We start from the raw sequence: 26812 nt of genomic DNA on the forward strand, positions 1-26812 counted from the left end.
TTTCCTGAGAAAATATTTGGAAATTTAGAGTCCTGGGGGTAAAATGGGAAGAATTGATATTTTTGAAGACCCAGGGTTTTGAAATCGATTTTAAAAATGGTTGAAATTCTAATCTGGATTGAAAATTTTGAAATCAAGAGTTCTGGACCTCGAAATGACATGTTGTGCAGTGTAGTGATATGAAATGCTCATGCAATGCTATGAAATGACATGTCATATGCAATATAATCTTGAACCAGGACTCAGAGATTTCTGTCTCCTGTCAGTAATAGAATTTTGACCATCTGAGCTGAAAATAGAGAAATTTTGAGAGTTGCAGATCAAATTTACACTTTTGCAAGGTCTGGGCTCAGAAAATGACCATTTTGCCCTCCGGCGATTTCAGAGGCTGGATGATGATGTTTGGTGAAGATGTCGGGGAGGTGAGTGAAAATTTGGGGTGTTTACAGGCCATTGTCCACTCTCTTCTTCCCCACGATCGTCGGATCGCCCTTGAGGTAGGTCTTCTTCTATCTTTTCTTCTAGCTAAAACCTAAAACGTATGTGCTTGTTTTTCGTGTTTTTTTTTCTGCATGTCTGCTCTGTTTTTTGTGTTTCAACCTTAGTATAGAGTTCGTGCACAGACCAGCATGGTAGATCTAGGTTTGGTGTTACTTTTACTTGTTTGAATCTTGAGTTTCCATCGCTTTTCACCCAAATCGTGTAAATTGGCTAGATTTTATTCTAGCCGATTTGCCCTTTTAGTCCAACGTGTTTTAGTGTATTGTGTTTACAGAAAAATCAACTCGAAAAAGGTACATTTTGATTAAATTAAGTCGTTGGGACTGATTGCTTCTTGTTTTCATTAAAAAGAAAAGAAAAATCGGCTAGATTAAGTCTAGCCGATCTTTGGGTTTTAATAAGTATATGGTCTGTCATTATTTCTTGTGTGTTGACTGCGTGATCTGAGTTTATTCAATTGTTTTCAGTGTCATTTCTTCTCATTTTAGGGGAGGTTGGATTTCTTATGTGTCGTATGAGAGTTTTTACAAAAATCGTTGAATGAATGTTTGAAGATTGGTAAGTGTGTGTGAGTCTATTGTGTAAGTTGTGTAGTTTGATGTTTGTTTGCAGTTATCAGTCTTGTAAGGTTGTGTAATTCAAATTCATAGTCTTTGATTCTTGATAAATATCATTTTTGATGTTTTAGTGTTATTGAGAAAAATAAAAAAGTCAAGTTTTAGTCTTTTGTTTTAAGTGTTGTCCAGCCGTCTATTTATTTTCTCTTTAGTTTAGTCTTTCTTTCATTAGTATAATTGTGTTTTTCATGTAGTTAAGTGAGATTCTAATTGTGTCATAGAGTTATCAGTGTTAATTCTAAATTCTTAGAGTTTTAGGCTATGCGTGTAGTTAGTTTAATATTCAAAGTTTTATGTAATAGGTGTTCCTAGCATGATTTAATTTCCAGCAGAATTATTCCCTTTAGTTGTGGGTTTTTTGTTTAATTAGTAGTAATAATAGTGTGTTTGTTATTTGAATTTAGGTTTGCAATTATCGTTTTTCTTGTTAGTTTAAATTCTAGTTCTATTATGATTGTTAATTTTGTAGTTTTAGTTGTATTAGTGGTCTTCCCCAAGGTGGGACGTCAGCCATTAGAGTTCCAGTCGAGCTCTAGGCTGCTTTTGGTAGTTTGTTAGAATTTTGGTAAGTGTCTTAAGGTGTCTAGGTACATTGTATTAGATGTTGGGTTCTCTTAGGCGTTTTTAGTGTCATTTTTAGTAAGCTTCTTAGGTTAGGTAATTTAAGTTAATTATTTACCCTCATTAGTGTAGTCTAGGAAACGTTTTTGATGTGGTTTTAGGAAAGTTGAAATAGTAGAGTAATTGCTCCAAAAAGAAAAACGTTTTGAGACAAATTGATTGCTCCAAATTCGTTGGATTCTCTTTAGGCAAGTTTGAAATTGGGTTCAAGGAAGGAAATTCAAAATAGTATCAATAATTTTTGGAAAGTTGAATTGAAGTTCAAATCTTTTCTAGAAAGGAGATCACGTTTTTGGATAGAGGTATTTATTTGTTTACCAATCATTTTAGGAAAGCTAAAGTCGTTGAGACTATCTTGAATTGGATATTTTTGAATTGCCTATTTGCTTAAATTAATTTTTTAAGATATTAAAGAAGTATAACTGCCCCTAGTTGGACGGTTTTATACTGCCTACCTTTCTAAAGTGCAAATTAAGGCAAGCCAAGACAAGTATTTATAACTGGACGATTTTTTAAACTTGTCAACTTTCCAAAGTTGTCTTTGAGCAATTACCCCTTTCTATTTCATTAACCATCCATAGTGAGTTAGGAAAGTAGGTTTTAATAATTTAGCTAAGTATATTAACCTTAGTTAGGAATTAGGTTCTTAGTTAACTAAGTGTGAATTAGGTCTTATATATTAGGTGTGTAATTAGTGGAGTCATTAGTGTTAGTTGTACTTAATTAGGTATTAATTTCTAAGTGTCTAAATTAGCCAATGTCTAAGATAGTCAACCTAACCTAGTCAATCTAGTTAACCCAGTTAGGTGTGTCGTGTCCCTAGCCTAAGTCGAGTCGGGTCAACCTAGCCAAGTGTATCGTGAACCTAGTCCTAGTCCTAGTCCTATCCTAAACCCGCAGCCCTTTAGTCTTTAGTGACTTCATTCCATTTAGTTTTAATTCATATTAATTTTAGAATAATTAGCTTAGTTATTTACTTAATTGATCTAGTTAGATTATAGAAGTGATTGTTCAAGGTGTACTTGCTTATTGTGTTTGACTTTTGTAGTTTAATTATTTCATTGGTAGTTAGTTGGTAATAATTGCAGCTTTTAAATTATGTAACTAGGTTTGCATCTCTTTGATTATCTTAGTTGCATTTGCATCGGTAGTTAGCTTAGCTTTAGTCACAATTTGCATATCATATTTTGTTTTTAATCCATTTAGCATAAGTGTACTCATCATCTGCATATACACTGTCATTCAGTACCATTTAGGATTGCATTAGGGTTAGATTGCATTTTTAGTGTTTAAAATAGATTTATAAAGTGAATAGTACATTGAATTCAAAAACCAATTTTTGCCCTGTCGCACTGTCGTCATTTCATGTGCAAAAATTTCGAGTTTTACAAATATTATTTTTCTATTCACTTTATTGGCATGTTAAATGACTGCATTCCAAATTTCAGCTCAATCCGAGTTGGTTTGGCCTGATTTTTAAGCGTTTTGTGAAAACCGTTTTTCCGGATTTGAAAATTTCAGGACCTGCAATATCCTGATTTTTCCCAGTTTTGAAACGCTTATATCTGGAGTTCCAGATATCATTTTTTAATTCCGTAAAAACTTTCAGATTTTTGAATCTGTTAGTTACAGAACAGAATAAATTTTGGGAAAATCGAATCTCATTTGCCTTGTCAAACAGTGATTTTCCGAAGAGCTATCAGAAGTCTATTTTACACTAGTTAGGGGCATATTGGTAATTTCATTCTTTTTGGCATTTTCGTATTATTTTCAGTATTTCCTATACTCTAGTTGCTGCATCTGCATCATACAGCATTGTTAGACTTAGGTTAGTTGATTTTAGAATTAGTTTAACATTTTATTTAATTGTTTTCTCGTAATTAGGATTTGTGTTGTTTATTTCTTGCAAATTAGGTTTAGTTCCATTTATAGTTTGCATTATTAGTATTAGTTAATAACTTTCTATTTTCCTGTGTTTTTAGGTTGAAAAGCATAATCATTTTTCAGGGTTTCTTGTCCAACTGCGAAGATTGGATAATTGGTGGAGAGACAAAAATACCCTTGGCGTGCAACAGAAGACTTAGTTGCTTTTCCATTTTCTTTTAGTGATTAATTATAATTGTATTAGCTTTGTAATTGTAGATTGATATTTGTGATTAATAAATTAATTTTTTGAGAAATATTTGAGTAATTCCTGTTCCCTGTGGATTCGACCCGTACTTACCACTTCGTGGAAAGTCGGTTATTTACTTTTGGTTGACGATTTTCCAAAGCTTTTATTGAAAATTATTGTTTTAAAAATACCACTTCCAAAATATCAACCAAATTTTTGGCGCCGTTGCCGGGGAACGGCGAATTACTTATTTTATTTCTTAGAGTTTGATTTATTAATCTGTTTTAGTTAGTTCATTAGTTGTTTTATTTTCTAGTTAGTAGGATTAGTAAGTGAATATAGGATTAACATAGTTAGTAAATATAGGATTCACGTACTGTTTTTTAGGATTCACTTTATATTCATTCTACAATGAGCGATTAGACAAGTGGGTTTTAGAAAAACTTAGTTTGTGGTTTCCTGTATTTTTCTTTTTCAGTAAAGTAGAATAATTTACTTTTTTATTTCAGTTATTTAGTAGATAATTCTGACATAGATAGTTTAGCATAATTGCTTATTAGTGCCGTGAATTGTGTTATTTATATTTTAATACCTGTCTTAGTCTTAGTTCTAGATTTAGGTCGTGTGCTTACATCTGGTCTTAGTACCAGTGTATGCAGGGGCGACGAGGTCTAGGAATACCATTACATCCATTCATTGACAACCCAGAGAGGATTTTACATTCCCCTCGAAGTTCGACAATAATGGCTGATATGGATCCTCCACCTCCACCTCCAGTTCATCCACATCCTCTGAGGGAATACTTCATTCCCACAGATTATGTCCAGGCATCCTGCATTTGGAGACCCGATGTAGGAGCGCCTCACTATGAGATTAAGGCCAGCATTATTCAGATGCTCCCAACCTTTTATGGCCTTAGTCACGAGGATCCCTATCGGCATTTAGATGAATTCCTCGAGATATGTTCTATTGTGAAGATACAGAATTTCGACGATGATGCTTTGAGGTTAACCCTATTCCCCTTTTCATTGAAGGACAAGGCCAAGTATTGGCTAAAGTCCTTAGATTCTGTAGAGATAGGGTCCTGGGATCAGTTGCAACAGGAGTTTCTTCGGAAATACTTTCCCATTGGTCGTATGAACCAATATCGTAGAGCCATCACTAGCTTTTCAGAGCTAAATGGTGAGCACTTTCATGAGACCTGGGAGAGAATGAAGGATCTTCTCAGGAAATGTCCCCATCATTAGGTGCCGAGATGGCAGCTGGTGTAGAGCTTTTACGATGGATTGTCTGACAGGAATCGTCTCGACTCTTCATGCGAGGGGACATTCATGTTGAAGAGCGAGGATGAAGCATGGAGGTTATTTGATACATTGGCTGAGAATTCCCTCCACCATGCTTCGAGCTCTCATTCGGAGAGAGCCACACCCAGCATTCAGAAGAAAGCTGGTGTTCTTGAGATTGGTCCATCTACTACACTACAGTGCAAGGTAGACATGATTGCTCAGAAGCTGGACCAGCTTCTCTCAGGACCACCCACTACCCAGCAGGTGTGTACTTTGTGTGCCAGTCTGGCACATGAGATTAATGAGTGCCCTTCGGCAGCTCAGTACCCTGAATTTGTTCAAGAACAAGTTCAGGCAGCTCAGGGTTACGTCAGACCGCAGAACAACCCATTCTCATCTACATATAATCCAGATTGGCGTACCCATCCCAATTTTTCATGGAAGAATCCACATTCTTCCATGCAGATGCCTACATTCTCTCAGCCAGCTAGGCCGCCATCTTTTTCTCAGACATTTCTGAGGCCGAGCTATTCTCAGCTTTCTCCTTCATTTCCTCCCCCAATTCAGCAGGACTCTACACATCAGACATCTTTTGAGGAGAGACTTCTCCAGGCATTCCAAGAGGTGAAAACCTCTAATTAGAATGCCTTCGAGAAGTGTAGCCAGATCTTGAGCTCACATACACAGTCCATTGCGAAGTTAGAATCGCAAATGGGATAGTTAGCTGAGGCTATCAGTAGGAGACCCGAGGGTACATTGCCGAGCCAGGCTGTTATGAACCCGAAGGGCAAGGACCAGATGACTGGAAGCCTGTTTCATGCTGAGTCACAGCAGCAGGCCAAATCTGTTATGGCCCTGAGGAGTGGACGTGAGCATCACGTTGAGAGCAGAGAGAGAGAGTAGAGAGAGGATCGAGGAGCCAAAGACCATTGTTTCACCTTTGTCGGCTCAGCCATCATCATTATCATCCCCATCATCATCACCTTCACCATCATCATCATCTTCATCCCCAGTGCAGAAAAAGGATAGGAGTGAGCCTTCTCGCAAAGAGGAGGAACCACCCGTGTATATTCCCCCACCACCCTATCCCAAAGCATTAGAGTCTCTCGGATTCAGAGGAAAGCAGGGTGCGAAGATCCAGGACATGCTTGATATCTTCAAGCATGTGCAGATCAACTTGCCTTTGTTAGATGTGATTCAGCAGGTGCCGGCTTATGCCAAATTCTTGAAGGAACTCTGTACGCAGAAGAGGAAATCCAGAGAGAGTTCCTAACCGGGTCCATCTTACTGAGCAGGTGAGTTCAGTACTTCAGCATCAGACACCACCAAAGCTCAAGGACCCTGAAGCCCCTATCATTGCTTGTACTATAGGGAACATCCAGATAGAACGCGCTTTGCTCGATCTTGGAGCAAGCGTGAACATTCTGCCCGGGTATTTCTTTGATTCTTTCGGGCTAGGAGAGATGAGATTGACTCCTATTACACTTCAGCTGGCAGATCGTTCTATCAAGGTACCGAGAGGTGTCTTGGAGGATGTGCTAGTTAAAGTGAATGATTTTTATTTTCCCGTCGATTTCATTATTCTTGATATGGAAAAAGTAGACAGCCAGCACCAGACTCCGATCATTTTGGGCAGACCATTCTTGGCGACTGCCAATGCATGCATCAACTGTAGGACCGGAGCCATGGATCTCTTATTCAGCAACAGGAAGGTCAAGCTGAATATTTTTAATGCCGCTATGGGACCAATAGGAGACATGGACTGCTTCCATGTAGATATTGCATAGGAGTTAGTAGAGGAGCAGCCCGAGTTGTACATTACTGAGGATCCGTTAGATCTGTACCATATTGAGAAAGATAGTTGTACAGTTAGCATAGATGTGTCTAGAGTGTCGTCAGAGTTCCCACCTTGGAGAGCTATTATTGAGCCTCTCCCACCACTTGCGGAGTCCCTCGCCAAATCTTCGATCGAGTCACCTCCGAAACTCGAGTTGAAACCCTTACTGGATTCACTCAAGTATGCATATCTCGGAGATGATAAGACTCTGCCTGTGATCATCTCGTCCCTGCTCACTGAGGAGCAGGAGCAGAGATTGTTGATTATTCTACGAGAGCACAGAGCAGCAATTGGCTGGGGAGTTGCTGATCTGAAGGGGATTGATCCTTTATTCTTCATGCATAGAATCCATTGCGATGAGGAAGTCAAGCCAGTGAGGGATATGCAGAGAAGGTTAAATCCCAATATGAAGGAAGTGGTGAAGAATGAAGTGGTGAAGTGGTTGGATGCCAGAACTATCTACCTTATTTCTGATAGCCAGTGGGTCAGTCTGATTCAGGTTGTTCCGAAGAAGTCAAGACTCACTGTTGTGGAGAACGAGAAGGGTGAGAGAATTCCGATGAGGACCACTACAGGATGGTGAGTCTGCATCGATTATAGGAAGCTGAACGTGGCAACTAGAAAAGATCATTTCCCATTGCCATTCATTGATCAGATCTTAGAGAGACTCGCAGGACAGAGCTACTATTGTTTTCTAGATGAATATTCAGGATATAATCAGGTAGTTGTCCATCCTGACGACCAGGAGAAGACGACATTTACATGTCCTTATGGTACCTTCGCGTTCAGACGTATGCCGTTTGGGCTTTGCAATGCCCCGACCACTTTTCAGAGGTGCATGCTTGCTATCTTCTTGGACATGATAGATGATGTGATGGAGGTTTTTATGGATGACTTTTCAGTGTATGGCTCTTCATTTGAAGATTGCCTCCAAAAACTTACTCGAGTACTCAGTAGGTGTGCGGAGACAAATCTCATCTTGAGTTGGGAAAAGAGCCACTTTATGGTCCAGGAGGGGATTGTGCTTGGACACATTGTGTCCAAGCAAGGCATTGAGGTTGACAGAGCGAAGGTGGAATCCATTTCGTGGTTGACTCCACCCACCTCTGTGAGGCAGATTAGGTCATTTTTAGGGCATGCAGGTTTTTATAGGCAGTTCATAAAAGATTTTAGCAAAATCTCTTGACCGCTTTGTACTTTATTAGAGAAGGATCAGCCCTTTGTTTTTAGCGAGGATTGTATGAAGGCCTTTGAGATTCTCAAAGAGGCCTTGATTGCTGCGCCCATTTTGAGACCTCCGAATTGGAATCTCCCATTTGAGATTATGTGCGATGCATCTGACTATGCTATGGGGGCTATTTTAGGACAGCGCATTGATAGGAAGCCCTATGTGATCTACTACGCAAGTAGAACTCTGTCTAATGCTCAGATGAATTATACCACGACAGAGAAGGAGCTACTTGCTGTAGTATTTGTATTGGACAAGTTTAGGTCCTATTTACTCGGTTCGAAGGTGGTTGTCTATTCTGACCATGCTGCATTGAAATATCTGTTGAATAAGAAAGACACCAAACCGAGACTCATTCGTTGGGTTCTACTACTACAAGAGTTTGATCTCGAGATTCGAGATAAGAAGGGAAGCGAGAATGTAGTAGCATACCATCTTTTTAGACTGATCGTGGAGACCACGCAGGATCAAAGACCGATCAGTGATTTTTTCCCCGACGAGTAGATCATGTCAGTCAGGACATCGCAGTTACTCTGGTTTGCTGATAGTGTGAACTATCTGGTTTCGAGGCAGATACCTGAACATTGGAACAAGAATGAGTGTGAGAGATTCTTATCTCAGGTGAGGCACTATTATTGGGATGAACCAGAGTTGTTTCGATATTGCGCAGACCAGATCATTAGGAGATGTGTTCCGGAAGAGGAGTATGAGTCCATTCTTAGTTTTTTCCATTCATTAGCCTGTGAAGGGCATTTTAGTAGTAGGAAGACGGCTGCAAAGGTTTTGCAGTCTGGATTTTATTGGCCTACACTCCACAGAGATGCGCATGAGTTCTGTAGGCGATGTAGTAGATGTCAGCAGATTGGGAACATGTCCAAGAGGGACATGATGCCCTTGCTTCCGATTTTGATTGTCGAGATTTTTGATGTTTGGGGTATTGATTTCATGGGACCATTTCCGCCTTCATTCGGAAGTCTATACATTCTTGTGGCGGTTGATTATGTGTCCAAGTGGGTCGAGGCTGTGGCAACCAAGACCAATGATCATAGAGTGGTGCTTAAGTTCATTAAGCACATCTTCAGTCGTTTTGGTGTGCCACGTGCGATGATTAGCGATGGTGGCAAACATTTTAGGAATGTACAGATAGCTTCTCTGCTGAGAAGATATTCTGTCAATCATAGATTCACCACGCCATATCATCCGCAGACTAGTGGACAGGTAGAGGTGTCAAATAGGGAGATTAAGCGTATTTTAGAGAAGACAGTTCGCTTGGACCGCAAGGATTGGTCCCAGCGCTTAGATGATGCACTTTGGACATATAGAACTGCATTTAAGACTCCCATTGGCATGTCCCCGTATCGCCTTGTATTCGGGAAAGCATGCCATCTTCCTGTCGAGCTGGAGCATAGAGCGTATTGGGCTATCAAGAAGTTGAATTTTGACCTCGCCCAGGCTGACAAAGTGAGAGCACTGCAGCTCTCAGAATTAGAGGAACTCAGGAATGATGCATATGAGAATGCCAAATTATACAAAGCTCGCACTAAAGCATTTCATGATAAGTACATTGTCAGAAAAGTGTTTAAGCCGGAGCAGAAAGTGTGGCTATACAATTCTCGTTTGCATTTATTCCCAGGGAAGTTGAGATCGAGATGGACAGGACCGTACATAGTGAAAGAAGTGTTTCCACATGGAGCAGTGACATTATTCGATCCTATGACCCAAGGTACATTCAAGGTTAATGGGCAAAGACTGAAGCCCTATATTTCAGATTCCTTGCAGAATGGTGAGTGTGAGGTAGTGCATCTCACAAAGGCATGAGGATTCGACCAAAGTGATGTATCATATGTACATTAGTTTGTTTTTCATTTCAGTATTTTTCTTTATTCAGTATTTCATTTCATATGTGCTGACAGTTGTTTTGATGTATGTAGGATGAATCTAACACTTAGTGTATCAGTTACCAAGAACATGGCAGAGCTTTCAAAGAATTCATTGATCAAATGAAAAAATCAAAAGGCAATTAAACTTCAGAAGCCTAGAGCAGATCAGGTTGTATCTATCCTTTCTCCCATATTTATTTTCCAGTCTTTTAGTGTGCAGTTGCATTGCATTTTAATATATTTTGTATGCCACTAAGGACAGTGTCATTCAAGCATGGGGGGTGGTTTAGATTCACACAAAAATTTGTTTTTTTTTTATGTCTGGTAGCTAAAGTAGGCATTTGAGAACAAGTTGTAGCATATATGATTGTTTTTGGCATAATCTAATAGTTTAGAAAATTTTAAGCCCCATGTAATTTTTTTTTTCTGAACTGATTCAAATAGAGTAGTGATTTATGAGAAAATTCAAAGAAAAGATAGTATTTGATTGTTAGAAAATTTTGAATCACTTTAGTATAAGTATGCACAGTATGTTTTGTGAAAGAAATAAGCAATGGAAAGATGTTTTTGAAAAATGAGTTCAAAAGAATAGAGCTATGTTTAGTTGTTGATGTCTTCGTGAATCCTAGTAGTGGAACTCAGACACGAGATGAAGTGTTTGGGGCTCTTGACAAAAAGGATAACGAAGGAGATCATTCTCTTGTCTAGTTGATATCTGTGGCCTCTGTAGTTCAAGCAAGTAGAATCTGAAGGGTGTTTTACACCTAGTGCCCCAAAGCCAGCTGATTTGGGAGCCACCGGTTCGAAAGCTTGTTACATGGACTGCATAGAAAGCCTAAGAGATAGAGACATTGCACATGACAAGAGGAAGACTATACGTAAACTATTAGAATAGAAGGTCTAGTGACTCGAGCAATTAAGTCCGAGGGATACTTTGTATCTAGTGCCCTAAGGTCGGCCGACCTGGGAGTCACTGGCCCAAAGCTCGCTACACGGGTCATGAAAACTGGATATTCGAAATAGTGCTCATGTGAGAAGAATGCTCAAGAGAGAAAATTTGAAAAACGGTGAAAAATTGAAAATCCAAAGAAAGAAAAAGAATGTGCTGAATGAGAAAAATTTCATTGTTTAAGAATATGTGTGCATTACTATGCAGAAAATATACAAGTGAGAATAAATGAGTAAAACATGATAGTACTTGACTTTCTGAGAAAAATCATAGATAACTACAAATTTAGAAAAGTGAAGGAAAAAGATTTTTACTGTGGTGGCATGAGATTTCTGAATATGTTTAGAGAGTGTCAATTACATGAAATATTTGTTCAACTGTTTTCTTAATTGCTTACTATGTTTGAAAAAGTCATTCCTACATTTCATTGATGTTTGTGGGTAACATCTCTGCAAACCCTCACGAGACCTTACTCGTCCACTGGTGTAAGCCAGGGGTTTAAAGGGCTTGTTGCATACGCTAAATGCAACCGTGATTCCTACGAAAGTGAGTTAGTTTTTATGCATTCATGTCTATCATTTTTTAGTTCTGTTGCATAGCATAGTAGGGTTTGTTAAGGGACTAACAAACATTCAAGCATGGGGGTATTTGATGATGCATGAAATGCACATCATGTTAACACATTTTTCATGCATTTTGTAATGAGTTTAAGGTTTTAAACCCATGTTTAGATGCATTTTGATAGTAAGGGGTTGTGGTTCGAATTTCAGAGAAATCGGAGTTAAAATGAGAGAGTTATGGCTATTTCAGTGTTCGGGCATGGATTTCGAGGTGGATCAGATCCATATCCGACCCAATTAGGCTATTTGGACCTTGAATCAACCTTTAGAAAGCCCAAAATCCAACCCACACACATATCCATATCCATTTCAAAAAGTTTTGCAGAAAACCCCTCAGAAAGTGGCGCCTAGTAAAATACTTTTTTATAACCTTGTTTCTGAAATTCCAAAAAGTATAAATATACTTTTTAGAAGAACCCTAGGCGTCTTTGGCATTGGGATTGGCGCCTCCTACAGTGATTCTAACTCCAGCACCTTCCAATCTCTCATTCCACTCATTTTCCATCGAAAATTGGGTTTTTGCTTGGTTTCCAAGCATTAGTCTTTCTCCCGTTCCATTTCTAATCATTTCTTTAGCATCCTTGCTGCGTTTTCTCACCATTTTCTGTATTTTTGCAGGTGTAGCAGAGGTGGAGACCATTAATCTTGCTTGGAAGTGCGCAACACCTCAACAAGATGAGCCGGCCCTACCTCCATCCGGTTTTCTAAGCCCTCCGATCGCGAATCGGCACCCGTTCCATCTTCGGTGGATCTCCAACGTGTTGCAGCTGTGAAAACTCTGTTCGTGGTGATATTCCAGCATTCTCGAACCGTTCGGGACGTCAAATCAAGGCCATTGTCCGCTCTCTTCTTCCCCACGATCGTCGGATCACCCTTGAGGTAGGTCTTCTTCTATCTTTTCTTATAGCTAAAACCTAAAACGTATGTGCTTGTTTTTCGTGTTTTATTTTCTGCATGTCTGCTTGTGTTTTTCGTGTTTCAACCTTAGTATAGAGCTCGTGCACAGACCAGCACGGTAGATCTAGGTTTGGTGTTACTTTTACTTGTTTGAATCTTGAGTTTCCATCTTTTTTCACCGAAATCGTGTAAATCGGCTAGATTTTATTCTAGCCGGTTTGCCCTTTCAGTCCAACGTGTTTTAGTGTATTGTGTTTACAGAAAAATCAATTCGAAAAGGTGCATTTTGATTAAATTAAGTCGTTGGGTCTGATTGCTTCTTGTTTTCATTAAAAAGAAAAGAAAAAACGGCTAGATTAAGTCTAGCCGATCTTTGGGTTTTAATAAGTATATGGTCTGTCATTATTTCCTGTGTGTTGACTGCATGATATGAGTTTATTCAATTGTTTCCAGTGTCATTTCTACTCGTTTTAGGGGAGGTTGGATTTCTTATGTGTCATATGAGAGTTTTTACAAAAATCGTTGAATGAATGTTTGAAGATTGGAAGTGCGTGTGAGTCTATTGTGTAAGTTGTGTAGTTTGATGTTTGTTTGCAGTTATCAGTCTTGTAAGGTTGTGTAATTCAAATTCATAGTCTTTGATTCTTGATAAATATCGTTTTTGATGTTTTAGTGTTTTTGGTGTTTTAGTGTTATTGAGAAAAATCAAAAAGTCGAGTTTTAGTCTTTTGTTTTAAGTGTTGTCCAGCCGGTTGTTTATTTTCTCTTTAGTTTAGTCTTTCTTTCATTAGTATAATTGTGTCTTTCATGTAGTTAAGTGAAATTCTAATTGTGTCATAGTGTTATCAGTGTTAATTCTAAATTCTTAGAGTTTTAGGCTATGCGTGTAGTTAGTTTAATATTCAAAGTTTTATGTAATAGGTGTTCCTAGAATGATTTAATTTCCAGCAGAATTATTCCCTTTAGTTGTGGATTTTTAGTTTAATTAGTAGTAATAATAGTGTGTTTGTTATTTGAATTTAGGTTTGCAATTATCGTTTTTCTTGTTAGTTTAAATTCTAGTTCTATTATGATTGTTAATTTTGTAGTTTTAGTTGTATTAGTGGTCTTCCCCAAGGTGGGGCGTCAGCCATTAGAGCTCCAAATGAGCTCTAGGCTGCTTTTGGTAGTTTGTTAGAATTTTGGTAAGTGTCTTAAGGTGTCTAGGTACATTGTATTAGATGTTGGGTTCTCTTAGGCGTTTTTAGTGTCATTTTTAGTAAGCTTCTTAGGTTAGGTAATTTAAGTTAATTATTTACCCTCATTAGTGGAGTCTAGGAAACGTTTTTGGTGTGGTTTTAGGAAAGTTGAAATAGTAGAGTAATTGCTCCAAAAAGAAAAACGTTTTGAGACAAATTGATTGCTCCAAATTCGTTGGATTCTCTTTAGGCAAGTTTGGAATTGGGTTCAAGGAAGGAAATTCAAAATAGTATCAATAATTTTTGGAAAGTTGAATTGAAGTTCAAATCTTTTCTAGAAAGGAGATCACGTTTTTGGATAGAAGTATTTATTTGTTTACCAATCATTTTTGGAAAGCTAAAGTCGTTGAGACTATCTTGAATTGGATATTTTTGAATTGCCTATTTGCTTAAATTAATTTCTTAAGATATTAAAGAAGTATAACTGCCCCAAGCTGGACGATTTTATACTGCCTACCTTTCTAAAGTGCAAATTAAGGCAAGCCAAGACAAGTATTTATAACTGAACGATTTTTGAAACTTGTCAACTTTCCAAAGTTGTCTTTGAGCAATTACCCCTTTCTATTTCATTCACCATCCATAGTGAGTGAGGAAAGTAGGTTTTAATAATTTAGCTAAGTATATTAACCTTAGTTAGGAATTAGGTTCTTAGTTAACTAAGTGTTAATTAGGTCTTATATATTAGGCGTGTAATTAGTGGAGTCATTAGTGTTAGTTGTACTTAATTAGGTATTAATTTCTAAGTGTCTAAATTAGCCAATGTCTAAGATAGTCAACCTAACCTAGTCAATCTAGTTAACCCAGTTAGGTGTGTCGTGTCCCTAGCCTAAGTCGAGTCGGGTCAACCTAGCCAAGTGTGTCGTGAACCTAGTCCTAGTCCTAGTCCTATCCTAAACCCGCAGCCCTTTAGTCTTTAGTGACTTCATTCCATTTAGTTTTAATTCATATTAATTTTAGAATAATTAGTTTAGTTATTTACTTAATTGATCTAGTTAGATTATAGAAGTGATTGTTCAAGGTGTACTTGCTTATTGTGTTTGACTTTTGTAGTTTAATTATTTCATTGGTAGTTAGTTGGTAATAACTGCAGCTTTTAAATTATGTAACTAGGTTTGCATCTCTTTGATTATCTTAGTTGCATCTGCATCGGTAGTTAGCTTAGCTTTAGTCACAATTTGCATATCATATTTTGTTTTTAATCCATTTAGCATAAGTGTACTCATCATCTGCATATACACTGTCATTCAGTACCATTTAGGATTGCATTAGGGTTAGATTTCATTTTTAGTGTTTAAAATAGATTTATAAAGTGAATAGTACATTGAATTCAAAAACCAATTTTTGCCCTATCGCACTGTCGTCATTTCATGTGAAAAAATTTCGAGTTTTACAAATATTATTTTTCTATTCACTTTATTGGCATGTTAAATGACTGCATTCCAAATTTCAGCTCAATCCGAGTTGGTTTGGCCTGATTTTTAAGTGTTTTGTGAAAACCGCTTTTCCGGATTTGAAAATTTCAGGACCTGCGATATCCTGATTTTTCCCAGTTTTGAAACGCTTATATCTGGAGTTCCAGATATCATTTTTTAATTCTGTAAAAACTGTAAGATTCTTGAATCTGTTAGTTATAGAACAGAATAAATTTTGGGAAAATCGGACCTCATTTGCTCTGTCAAACAGTGATTTTCCGAAGAGCTATCAGAAGTCTATTTTACACTAGTTAGGGGCATATTGGTAATTTCATTCTTTTTGGCATTTTCGTATTATTTTCAGTATTTCCTATACTCTAGTTGCTGCATCTGCATCATACAGCACTGTTAGACTTAGGTTAGTTGATTTTAGAATTAGTTTAACATTTTATTTAATTGTTTTCTCATAATTAGGATTTGTGTTGTTTATTTCTTGCAAATTAGGTTTAGTTCCATTTAGAGTTTGCATTATTAGTATTAGTTAATAACTCTCTATTTTCCTGTGTTTTTAGGTTGAAAAGCATAATCATTTTTCAGGGTTTCTTGTCCAAGTGCGAAGATTGGATAATTAGTGGAGAGACAAAAATACCCTTGGCGTGCAACAGAAGACTTATTTGCTTTTCCATTTTCTTTTAGTGATTAATTATAATTGTATTAGCTTTGTAATTGTAGATTGATATTTGTGATTAATAAATTAAATTTTTGAGAAATATTTGAGTAATTCCTGTTCCCTGTGGATTCGACCCGTACTTACCACTTCGTGGAAAGTCGGTTATTTACTTTTGGTTGACGATTTTCCAAAGCTTTTATTGAAAATTATTGTTTTAAAAATACCACTTCCAAAATATCAACCAAGAAGTAAAGAGGCAAATGGCATCCAGATAGATGAAAGAAATTTGCAATTTTATTGAAAGATTGAATTGATCAAATGACAATGACTGAAATGAAACGGGATATCATCCCAAATGTGGAAACAAAAGAATATAAATGAAAAGTCAAGCAGATGCCCTTAGTGCATTCCTTTGACGAAAATAGTGCCCTTCTGAGATCTTCTGCCATTGAAGCCCAATCCGGCCCTCTGAGGATAGTGCTGAGGAATTACAGGCTCGAGACGACCATCTCCATTTTTGCTCAAACCTTGAAAAGGCTGATAGTCATGCTTCACCAATAGATCAAATCCTTTTTTGGCCTTCATGAATTGGGAGAACAGAGGATGATCTTTGAATGTGCTGTAGTCAATTCGTCCTCCAATTTTGAAAAATTGTGGGCCTCTCCATCGAGTCATGGCCACTGTATGCGCTGATTGTTCTGTCGTCTGCAGTATTCCCGAATTTTCTTCAAAATTGACCTCATCAATGCCCCTAATACTAGGGATATCAGTAGTAAAAGTGGGTCTGAGAATCATGGGTTGTGCTAGCCTCTGTTCCGGATCCTCGCCCAAGACAGTTGTGATCATTCCACCTTTTGACCACTTGACACACTCATGCAGAGTAGATGGCACAGCGTTCGTGTTATGGATCCAAGGTCTTCCCAACAACAAATTATATGTTGGTGGCACATTGACCACATGAAAGAGGACAGAGTGGACTAAATAGTCAATGAAAATCTCTAAGAAGATTTTTCCTTTCGCTGTTTGGCCATGATTATCGAACCCGTAGATGGTGATTGGGTCCGAGATGTATTTTTCTTCTTTAATGCCCAAAGCTTTGGCTGTCATTTCTGGGCATATATTGAGGTTGTTGCCTCCATCTATCAGTACGTGAGGAACCGTCATTTCTCTGGCTCAAATCACAATGTACAAAGCATTGTTGTGAAATACCTGAGGCTTGAGAAGATCTTCATTTGAGAAAGTGATCGGAGCATTTGTCATGGCCTGATTGACTATCTGGGCCATGTCTTCAAGAGTTATGCTCGGTTTTACCTTGATTTTTCGTAATAGATCATCCAACACTTGCTGGTGCTTGGCGGAAGCTTGGGCTAGATCCAAAATTGAGACATTAGATAATGCAGTAATCGGCTTTGGTGCAGATGTCTCACTTTTCTCCGAGGCGGGCTTAATAAAGTGCTTGGGGAGCCATGGCATTCTTTTAGCCACCTCCGGAGATACCCCTGTGGGTTTGGCAGATATTTTCATTTTTCCAAAGGCTGCAATGAGATCCATTTTCTGAGCTTTGGACTAAGCCTGCTGCAGTACAAGAACCTGATGTTGGACTTGCATATCTTTTTTAGAGCATGGCCTAATATGCTCCTGCAGCTGAAAAGGTTATTCAGAAATGACTGTCGTAGAATGATGGGGAAAGGGTTTCTTCAGAATATCCATATTTTCATCTTTGGCACCCTCTACCAGAAGATTCTTGTCAATGAGATCCTGAACAATATTTTTGAGAACAAAGCAGTTCTCGGTATTATGCCCCACTGTTCTGTGAAATTTACATAATTGATCTTTGAATTTCCCCATGGGAACAGAGGGATCGACCAGCCTGGGCAGTTTGACCATCTCTTTGGTCAACATGTACTTGAGCACAGTCTCGAGTGATTGGTCCAGTTGAGTGAATTTCCTGTCATAACTCCACCCTTCATGCTTCACTTTTTCACGGGGCTTTGGTCCCTGCTCTAATTGCAATGGCTTGTTGTATTGAGGGACTGACTTGCCTTTTTGGTCATTCTTGTTTGAACTTCCTGCCCCATAACAGAAATCTCTATTCTGCCCCTTACGATGGTTCCAATTATTATTTCTGACAGAATGAGTGATATGAGTCTTTTTCTTCTGCTCATTCTGACTGTTGTTCTTAGTGAAAGTGAAGCCTTCATATAAACCATTTTTCATGCTCAACTCAAGTCATTCAGCTCGCTCTGTCAGTTCAATGAACGTTCTTGATGGTGTAGTGGAGATGAGGCCTCTTAGAGGCTGTGAGAAATTTCTCAGAATTAGGGACAGAGCGTGCCCCTCTGATATAGGATCCCTCATCTTATTGCAGGCTGATCTCCAACGATGAATAAAATCTCTGGCCTTTTCATTTTCTCTCAGTTTGAGGCCATAGAGGTGACTGAGGGTGGGAAGTGCCTCAGCATTAAATAGGAATCGCTCGATGAACATGTTTACCACCTTATCAAATTCTTTCAACTCGATAGGGTTGACATGTTCTGAATACTATTTTGTTGTTGTTCCCTCCAGACTGCAAGGGAAACAAAGGAAAAGAGTGCGGTTATCTCGCTTGAATCTGGAGTATTCAGTGAAAAACATGGCGAGATGAGCTTTAGGGTCGCCAAAACCATCAAATTTGATAAATTTTCTGGGGAGATTCTCGAGATTGTCGTCCCCATCCAAACCATCATAGAAGTCTTCGTTGGTGAAGACTTTCTTGCCCTTGTCGCAGGCCTGTAGGTCTCGAAGCATTCTGACCACATCTTTGATGTAAAACCCACAAAATTTTGATAATTATCAAACTAAATAAAGAATAAAATCTTTTGAAATAAATATGATAAAATGATATTGAGTCGATCCAAATGGATCTTGAATCCAAACTGGATAGAATGGATCCAGTATCTAGATTCGGGTACAATGAACAAATTCAGATCCCGAATGGATCCGAAACCCAATTAGAATCCAATTGGATTTTAATGGATCCAAATATGGTCGAATTTCGATCAAGAAACAAAAATCTAGTTAGAAGGTTCAGAAGATCTAAAATACAATTTTTATCCAACTCGTAATTGAAATTCGTCAAAAAATCAATTCGTATATAAAAGAATTAAACAAGGCCAATATCGCAACTAGAGGTGATGTGGTGTAATGGCAAGAGATCTTGCCCAGTTAGGAAGCAACCTGAGTTCAAATCTCAATAGACAACCTGACAGATTTTTGAAAGAGGATGTGTCTTTTTATTGAGAACGCCTGTTCTATGGATTTAGAAGTACTGTCATAAGTGGATAAGAGAATTTAAATTTCAAGAAAGGGCAACTAAAGAAGAGTTGGCACAGTGGTTAGGATGATGCACTCACATGATAGAGGTCACAAGTTCAAACCCCTTGGGCGTCAAGAATTTTGCAAAGCCACTAGTTTTTTTTGAAAACACAACACAGAAAGAGAAATGATGAGTAAATTTCGTTGCAAGGAATTGCAACAAAATCACTTATGGTGCAGTGGTGAGGCCCATTGCCTCTTAGGGAGAAGAACTCTGGTTCGAATACCCTTGTGCGCCAAATGGTTTTGCCAAAAAAATGTCATTTTGGCCAAACATGTAAAAACGTTAATAGAGGATAAAATAAATTACGTCGCTAGAAATTTCAACAAAACATGCAATAGCGTACTGGTGGGACTTGTTACCCCTTGGAGAGGAGAACATCAGTTCAAATCCCCCTGCGCCAGAGTGATCTCTTTACCAAAACATTATTTTGAAATAGGGTTTCGAAATACGAAATACACCAGAAATCATGTATTGAAGAGAGCAATAAAGAGTGCATTTTTTTTAGAAAGGAGGCTGGCCGAATTCCCAAATGGGAAACCCAACAATGGCAAATGGAAGGTGGAATGGCCTCTTGATTTTTGGAATGAGTGGAGAAGGTTACAAGAAGGCTTCAATGAGGGTAACAGTTTGAAAGAAAAAAAAAACGGATGGAATTGAGGGTTTACAAAAAAAAGACAATTTTTTTGGACTCTTTCCCTTTCTCTTCCCCATGCCTACCCTCTCTCAGCCCAGCCATGAGACCTACCTGTTTGCTTCCACCATTTTCCCTCTCTCTTGCCTACCCTCTCAAGCCAGCCGTATGAGCCACTTGAGTCGAGCTTTCCACCATTGCTTCCGGTGAGGTATTAGTGCGGAAGGATTGGACGTCCACCAGGGAAAAGATCTTACCGTCGGGTTCATGCTCTCACGAGGTAAGGGCATAATCTCCTTATGTTTGGGCATAGCGTTATGCAGTATGTGTATATGTTGGACCATCAAATTACATATACCATGATACCTATAGTTTTGGTTGGCGCAGAATTTCTGTAGATGGCTTCACGAGCATTCGAACTCTGCACTGCATGTTTTCTGAAGTATATGTAACGGATGATATGCAAATTTTGTTTTGGATATTATTTCTGCATGTATGATTAATGTTAGAATCTCTAACCTACGCATTTGAACTCTGCACTGTGTTTTAAATTTTATTGGGAATAAGATATACAACCTGTTATGAAACTGCGTTTATTGATTGAAGAATGTGGGGCTTGAGATCTTAAAACAGAGGTTGTAATCTAAATTATAAGCTCTGAAAGAATTTCTGTTATGAACTTATCACGTTTCCCAAATTTTTAACATGAGTTTGATTTAATAGTTATTAAGGTATATCTTTCTTTGTATGTTTTAATCGATGGGTATGTAATGACAACAAACCCCGGTATATATATGCCTCATTTGAGTCATTATGGTGGGTGTTCTAAAATCCTTGTAGTAAACATCAAATTAAAATTTTCTGTGATGCTATCAATGTAGTCTGGTATTAGCCACTTCATTTTTTTTTCCATTAACTGGTTCAGCCCTACCGCACTAGACCAATTCGGTCCAGTGATTAATGGGTATAGGTTCACTGGCAGTTTGAGCAAGTATGTTTTTTTTTATAGATTAAGCAATTTCCTTGGCCCACTAAATGTTGTTAGATAACCTGTTAGTACTTGATTTGCCGCACTGGGTCCTGACTGGAATTAATGTTTGGAATATGTTTTGTTGTGACATGGATCACACGTATCTAGTGTACTATATGTATATATGTACCAAATACATATACCCTACCATGAGTTTCAACCATGACGTGTGTTTCAGCCATGACAGATGTGAGATCTAGTTGGCCTTTAGTGTGTGATTAACAAAATTGCATATATGGCAGTTAGAACTCATGTCATGGGGAATCAATCTAAGCTAATTGAAGGGACCATAGAAAATCCACAAGTAGCAAGTTCGTGTTAATGGATATGTATCATAACGAAAATAAATAAATAAATAAATAAATAAATACACATATGTGTAATGCTAGTTTGACGTTTTTACCATTTTTAATCAGATATCCAAAGTCATTGAGAGATGCTTGGATTTCTCTTCTCGACAACATGTAGAAAAAAATTTCTGGATGCATAGGCCGTCTAAGTGCTGAATGTTTTTGTCAAATTTTTATGGCATTTAATACCCAAATGTGTGATATGAGAAAGGAACGATTACACTCATCTTAAATATATATATATATATACATAGTTGGACAATTTTAGATCTGAATTTCAGTGCACTCATACTTCATATTAACGTTAAATTTCAATACAAATGTGATGCAAACCTTCACTAATAGTTGAAGCTTGAGTTCTATTGAACTCAGACTTAGCATTAATGTTATCTACCATTCTAAATGAGATGCACCCTTGACTGGCAGTTTGCAAACTGAATTTCAACAACTCAGACTTAGTGTTAAGGTAGATTATCATGCAAATGACTACAATTTGTATGATAATCTACCATTATGTTTTGCTACTGGATATGAACACCCTGATGTGAAATCGTGATACTCAGACTCTATCATGAACCAATTAGTTTTCCCTGTTGAAGTAGCACATCTCCTTTTTATGTCATCTTTAGATGATTACATGATCAAGAGTTGTCTTAGCATCTCTATTATGACAAGTGAGAAACATGTAAGCATATCCCATGAATCACATGGGTAAACCATAATGCTCACCAACGAAAGTAAGCCATGTGTGCTGTGATTTCTTTTACTATACCTAGAATGATAAACACATTGTGGCATCCAAAGGCAAACAGATTTTTTTTTAGTCCTGTAAAGTATGCTGTAACACAGAGGAGCATAATTGAATGTATCCCTTGAATCTTCTCTCTTTGAGCGACGGAGGTCTGGTGAAATCTTTAGATCATAAATGCTTGAATTTGAAAGACCTCAATTCTTAACATATCCTCATTTATTCGACTACCTAAATTAATATGGGAATTCAAATGGGTGTTGCTATCACCGTGGACACACACACTGGGACATGGTTGTACATATTGAGAATGTACGTATTGAGGATTGAACGAGATAATAATGATGTAGTCATATTGCCTATGTTTTTGTATGTGGCTTGTTGGTAAACACACATGTTTGTTATAATTGCACAATTGAGAAATATTACGAAGGCACGATAAAAGAAATTGAAACTGAGCAGGACAAATCTTTGTGGTGCCAAATGGGCACATATAATGCTAAGTGAATTGCATATAATTGAGTCACGATCGCTTGTAAATATTATGACATGTCTTGTGTCGATCGATGTATGCTTGTTTTGCAAATAATTGCCTAATAAAGGGCACTTGTCATGTTATGATCATGTAAGAGCTTAAAATCGAGCTTGCGGTCTTGCGGGACCATCGTAGTGCCATAAGAGCACTTAAGAACTGATAAAGTGGAATAATGTTATGTTGCGGCGTAACCAGTGGGGTACGATATGTATACCCTAGCACAAAAAAAAACAAAGGCTAAATTAATACAGGGTGACATAAAGGAAAATTCTAGACTCTGGGTATACTTGAAAGACGGTATATATTACCAGTTTCTATTTGGGATTCTAGGTATACCTGAAAGAGGGTATATGTTACTGGATTTTCCCCAAAGTTCTAGGTACATCTGAAAGACGATGTATGTTACTGGACCTAAAGAAAACAATAATGAAAATATACACACATGTAATATAAATAAGGGATTCTGGGTATGCCTGAAAGACGGTATATGTTACCGGTTTCCCAGGATACTGGGTATACCAGACAACGGTATATGTTACTGGTTTTCTAGGGCTCTGGGTACATCTGAAAGATGGTGTATGTTACTGGACCCATGGTCTACCTTGGAGAGGGTAGATGGTACAAGCTCTGTGGGACAATTTTTGTTTTGGTGAGAGCGAGACGTCTCACCCGGTCCCCAGTTCTCGAAGTTAGGGGGCCAGAACTACCAATTCGTCCTAGGTGGTAGATCCAAGTCTTCTGCAGAAGTACAGGGTGCATCCTAATTCTAGTTCTAGCCATTGGGGAGTACTCTCTCGGTCGTGAACCGTCCCCTTTGGATATCCGTACGGCTAGTCATACGGGTTATAAAATAATAAACCCCCGTGTGGTCTCGGTCCGCTACGATGTCGAATGCCTATGCGTACCCACAGAGTAATTAACAAGATGAAACCTAAAGTTAGTGCATTAAGAAAAATCTTCAAGTAGTTGCATACTGCTTGATGTTGAAATTGTAGGAGTAAGATGTAACTCCTGCAGGGCATGATTCAAATTGGTTTTCCTTTACATGGAAATTGTGATAACTTATGAATGATGTGTTGAACATTGATGTTTGTGCTTTATGCACACTTTACATGAAATGCTTTAGTTAAATCAGGTGTACATCCACATTAGTTTCAAAGTTGTTATTACTTATATGAATATGGTTTATGCATATGATGGATCATGCTTTGATGTTGATGGAATACGTCATGAAATGCTTGACTTTAGTGACCTGTACATTTATCAATTGTTAAATGGTGATTAGTTCTATCTAAACTTGTTGCACATATACTTGTACACATGACACTGTGCACACTCATATGGATATTATGCTTCTTACTCAGACGTGGTAGTCTGACTCCTTTTGATTTAATATTTTCAGAAAACGGTATGGCGAGCAATTACGGTCGTCGCTGCGGACAGTGCTATGTGACCATATCTTCTTCGGATGTTCTGAGGATTTCTGACTTGTAATAAATCTTCAAGTTGTAAATGATAACTTGTAGTATTTCAATGCAAGAATTTATTTTACTTAAATGCCTTGAGTCTGTGCTATTACTTGTAACCCGCCCAAATGATTTGACTATGGATTTAATAAAGTTTTTCCGCTGTTGTTTAGAAAAAAAAATTTATTCCAAAATTTTAAAGCTAAAAATTTGGGGCGTTACAGTTATGGTATTAGAGTAGGACAAGAATATATGGTTCATGGCTTTCCAGCGACCCTGCAAGAGCTCTGTAAGTATATAATATTTGAATTGTCTTTATTTCTTGAAGAAATTGATTTATTATGTGATAAGCGAGAACGTAGATATATTGCTAGGAACATCATTCAATATGCGTTGTGATCAAGATGATCGGGAGACGTATGTTGTGTTGTTGTTCAAGTAGACGGATTCAGAAATGAATTTATATATATATATATACCCTAAATATGACTCTACATACTCTAAGTAAGACACAAGGTTCAAATTTCAACTTATTTTGAAGTTTTCATTTGGAATAACACACATGCAACAGTACCTTGTATAATGAAAAGAATATCACAAGGATGAGCATTATAAGATTCTGCATAAGGCATAAGTGAGAACATTAATTATTAAAAAGAGACAGGCTTCTCTTCTCATAGTGTTACAATTAACGATGAAAATAATAATAATATAGATTAAAGCACATAGATTGGATCTTTGAAATTACCTGAGAGATTTTCATTTGATAACATACGGAAAAAAAAAATACAAGAAAGATACTTCAGTCTAGTTGCTTAGTTCTTGTAACGAATTTTGCAGACGATTTTTTTTTTTAGGGGGAAAGGATGTAAAACCCGCAAAATTTCGACAATTATCAAACTAAATAAATAATAAAATCCTTTGAAATAAATACGATAAATAAAGAATAAAATCCTTTGTATCAACATGTTGGACACGTTTTTTAGACATTTTCACCTGCTTTTTTACTGTATGACCCTTAGCCTTTGGCTTGACTTGGGTCTGCTCTGCACTGGCTTCGGCTTGCTCTGCCAGCATTTTGGTCATCGTTTTCTTGAACATGGCATACATTTGAGGATCAATGTCATCCTTGATCTGTTGCCCTTGATTTTTGCTCGAGCGCGGGGAATCCATTTCCTCGTCCGAATCTGCTGAATATGTGATATCTTCAACTGGTGCAATTTTCTTCCCTGACCTTGTATGAACCATTGAATGTCACGACTGTCTGCAGGGCAAAATTGATGGTTAGGCTTTTGAGAGAGATTTTGATTTAAAGAAAAATATTTGCTGAGAATTTTGGTAGACGATTGAAAGAGTATCCCATTACTAGGGGTTGAGTCATCGCTGGGATCACGACAATTGCGTTGTCATTCCTTTGCAAAGAAAATAAACAACTGAAAATCATGTCTTGTTACCTAGGCGAGGTCGTCAAACCAAGAATTGAAGAATTTGCAAGATTTTTATTTATTGAAACGAAAACATGATTGCATCAATAATAAACTTGGGAAAGAGGGGGCAGACAGACAATTTGCCACCGCTCTTTATAACTAGCAGAGACACGAGAACCAAAAAAAAGTGGAAGAGTAACAAAAGAGTCCCATCCATATCTGGCAGAATGGTATGTTCCAGACCACTGCGCTGATGTAAGGTCGAACTCTGGCACGACTTCTGATAGCATCCGCATCTCTGTGTGCTTCTGTTTCTAAGAGAACTGTCGAACACATCGCTCCGGATGATAGTAGGCACAGAAGAATAGACCAAGCAGCTTGAATCTCTTGCCATATGCATAGGTGTATCTAGGAGGTGATAATTCTCGATCAAAGTAGTCCCATACCACTTCTTCTTCCTGCAGATAATCGATCAGGAACCGGTACCGTGCAACTGGAAGGAGCTCCTTGCCGTTATATCTGAACGAACTAGCTTTGGTCGGCACATGCTGAAGGAACCAAGACTGGAGTGCGTAAATACACCTCTCGACTAAGATGGACTCTCCAAGTGTGAAGCGGGTGAGTCCTCTGTATAGAAAAACAAGCGCAGCCATGGCTATTGAGAGGCGGTTGGTCTGTCGACTTCCCCATTTTCTCAGAAGCTGAACTATTCTGACATCCACATAATTCTGTCCATCTGGAAAAAAGCAAGTCCCACAATGCACAGAACCATCGCATTCTGGATTCTTTCTTGAGTTGTCCTGGACAACGAGCTGACTTCTGTGAATTCTTCATACTGTCGGTAGATCTCGATCAGGCTCACATATTCATTCCTATTTTCTTCAATCAATGGCCAAGACTTGTGCCCTGTCATGCGAGCCACAACATCTTTAGGGTCCAAACCCTTGACATTGATCAGAAAATGCTGCTCTAACAGATCTCCAGGCTGACCGGCTGGCTCGGGCAATCCCATGATCTTTGAAAACTCATCCATCAGTAGTGTCATCTCTCCCCTTGGGAACCAGAATGTGCAAGTGCACGGATTCCACCGCTCTGCCAGTGCATGGATCAGATTGCCATTAACTGTCAACTTTCCCACTGCAGATGCCAGTTCCAACCCACAATCGCTCAAGTGGTCCAGAAACATATGAGAGAAGTTTTTGAACCAAACATAGTACCACCGGGGGAAGAAGGGTCTGGTGCTGAGAGCTTGATGCTCGAGAAGACTTTGTCGCACCTCGTAGGAGATGTGACCTTCAGGAAAAATGGAGTCGAGCTGACTGGATGCCATTGGACTGAAAGACAGGAAGATTGGAATTAGACATTGGAAAAATACAAGAATTTTGAAAATTGCAGGCA

The sequence above is a fragment of the Nuphar pumila genome, chromosome 1 (genome assembly GCF_984573655.1).
Source record: "Nuphar pumila chromosome 1, dmNupPumi1.hap1.1, whole genome shotgun sequence".
Classification (NCBI taxonomy): Eukaryota; Viridiplantae; Streptophyta; class Magnoliopsida; order Nymphaeales; family Nymphaeaceae; genus Nuphar; species Nuphar pumila.